Genomic DNA, 2,968 nt, shown 5'->3' on the forward strand with positions numbered 1-2,968 from the left:
TTACAAAACCTTGAGATAAGTTATAGATATCCCCTCCCCTGAGGTGTTTCTGTATGGCACAGTTAAGTTCCTCGGTTTCTGACTCTTAGCCCTTACTATTTATTGGGCAATTTAGAAAAGATCCTTCTATCACTGATTCCCATAGATAAGAAGGTCAAGTCCTACTGGTTCCAAGCTGCTCCTTGTTGAAAATTCTATATACATTTCAGCTCTGAAGACTTCTAGGACTTAAACTAGAATTCCAATAGCTACAAATTGTATATGAGGAAATGAGCTCTTTAAACGGAAGAGGGGTAAGTTGTCACTGAAAGAAGAGAGAAGAAGCCTTACATTCATCAAAGGGGAGATTTTTGAAAGGCTCCATGGCATCATGTTGGAAACTGGGACATGTTAAGAAATTCCCTTCCCAAAATCTTTGTGGGATCTTCTGTCTTTTTACCCAACAACCAAATTCCCTTTTTGTGAGTTCAAAACTTTGACTCAGAATTCTCTTTACCAAGTTAGAGTCAATTCTCCCTCCACAAATGTGTGTTCGTCCTTCTTTGCCAGATGAAAACCATACCATCAGAGAAATGATGACATGACTTGCACCTGACTTTGTTTTGAGTGAGAGAGGGCTGGGCAGGTCACCAGCCTCACTTCTCCTCCAGAGCCATCTGAATCCAGTGACAAGATATTCATCAGGATGACTGGAGATGACCCAGGATGAGACAATTGGGGTTAAGTGACTTGCCTAAGGTCACGCATTTAGTGAGTGTCAAGTGTCTGAGGTGAGATTTCAACTCAGGTCCTCCTGACTTCTGCACTGGTGCTCTATCCACTGCACCACCTACTGGTCCCCCCCTTCACAAATATTGAATCATCCAAAAGACCACACCCTTGGTTGGAAGCCAAGTTATACATTATTTCACAAGTAGAAGTCAAACTGGCAAATGTAGGATTTGTATAGCTCATGAATGACACCTGGGGAGAATAAGATGAGTTATGTGTCAACCGGCACATATGTATGTGGAGCCAAGTGTTGGGAAGAAGTGTTTGTTTCTGTGTATGTCCATGCATGGACCTGAAAGTGTGATGGGAAATTCTGAAGGCAGTTGGCCACCCGCTACCACCTTGTCATGAGCTTCCTTCACTATTCTCACAGGTGGATTGTGGGTCTTCATTGTGCTCACCATGGAAGATTCTTGAATGTTCTTTCTTTTCTTCTTTCATGATATGTCCAGCTATAACGACTTAAAACTCTAAGAACATGCATCTATAAAATGTAGTAATGGGGATGATCTTCTTTTCTGAGACTGGAGTTGCGGTCCTGGGTAACTCCTTGTTCATCTACTTTTATGGCTTCATTTTGTTCAGTAACCACAAAGCAAGGCAAATGGATCCTATTCTCGTCCAATTTACATTGTCTAATACCATAGTAGTCCTCTCCCATGGAGGCCCACTAGTAATTTTGTATTTAGGAAAAGGACATGTCCCAGGAAATGCAGGTTGTAAAATGATATATTGCCTTTTCCGAGTCAGCCGGGGCCTTTCCATCTGAACCATCTGCCTCCTGAGTGCTTTTCAGGCAGTCACTGTTAGTCCCAACAACTCAAGACTGACCAAACTCAAAGTCAGAATTCTGAAGTTCATCAGGCCTTCCTGTCTCCTCTGCTGGATATTCACCATGATGGTAGAAATTAGTGTGCCAATATACATAATAGAATCGAGGAGTAACAACGGCCACAGAGGTGGACTGGATCTCCTTTATTGTTACTGGGAAAAGACACTTAAGGAGCTTTCTATCCTGCCCTGCGTTCGAGACATCTTTGTAGGATCAATAGTCTGCACCAGTGCCTACATGATATATCTACTGTACAGACATCATCAGAGAATCCAGCACGTTCACAGACTGAGCTTCTCCCCAAGGACATTTCCAGAGATCAAGGCCACCCAGACCATCCAGCTGCTGGTGGGCATCTTCGTTTCTGTTTATTGTATCAGTTGTGCCTTCACACTAAATACAGTGTATGCACTTCAGTCTGGTGCCTGGGTAGAGGTTGTGACTACATTCATTGAATTGTATTTCCCAAGCATCAGCCCCTTTTTGCTCATTCACAGGGACACTCAAAGATCCTAGTCCTGTTGTCCTTCCTGACTGAAGCTAAATCTCTATACTCAGAATAGCTGACAGGGTTTGGGAGCCAATTCACCTTCCTTGAGAAAGATTCTTTAGTGAAGATTTATGGGAAGAACCCAGATTGACCTGCCTTTTTCCAGTGAAATAAGTCAAAATGGACCAGGATCTGTAGTTGTGGAAGATGTCAACTTTTCACAATCCTAAATATACAAGAGAGGGGGACTTGAATAAGGCCTTGGGAGTACTAGGGACAGAAGCTTTCATAAGTTTGTGATATGAAATATAAAGTCTTCTGTATTAGGTTGTCCCAACTGAACCCCAAACACTCTTTCCAGCATCATCAGATGGTACTCTTCTGCTGCATTCTGCTCAAATCTTTTTCCCGTTTGTTCTTCACACACAGTCTATCTCCCATCTCCCTGCTTTTGCACTGACCTGCTCCTGTGCCAGAGAAAGTCTCCTTACCTCTTTATACTGTCTGCATACTTCCATCTCCTAGGATCTCTCTTCCTTTAAGATGCCATTTAGGCACTCTCTCTGTGTGAAGCCTTAAACAATCTTTCCACTTGCTCAGACACTCTTTTACAAACCATCTTGGATTTAATGACTTTGTGTTTATTTCTATTTATTTACTTTGCATTTATGTTGTGCGAATTTATATGTCTTTCCTGTGTCCACAACAGAATATAAGCTTGTTGAGGGCAAGGAATGTTTTATTCTTTGTCATTATCACCCCAGACCCTGGCCCAGAGCTTGGCACATGGTAGTCCCTTAATACATACTTATTGATTCATTGATTGCTAGGTTGTCTCGAAATAAGTGATCTGTCTTTCTCATACCCTCCTCACA

General features: G+C 42.3%; 1 pseudogene; it reads left to right on the forward strand.

Moving 5' to 3' along the window:
- Window positions 1-1,249: 1,249 nt before the first annotated feature.
- LOC140504545 (vomeronasal type-1 receptor 1-like) lies at window positions 1,250-2,170 on the forward strand (annotated as a pseudogene).
- Window positions 2,171-2,968: the final 798 nt, after the last annotated feature.

This window comes from Notamacropus eugenii, chromosome 5 (genome assembly GCF_028372415.1).
Source record: "Notamacropus eugenii isolate mMacEug1 chromosome 5, mMacEug1.pri_v2, whole genome shotgun sequence".
Taxonomy (NCBI): Eukaryota; Metazoa; Chordata; class Mammalia; order Diprotodontia; family Macropodidae; genus Notamacropus; species Notamacropus eugenii.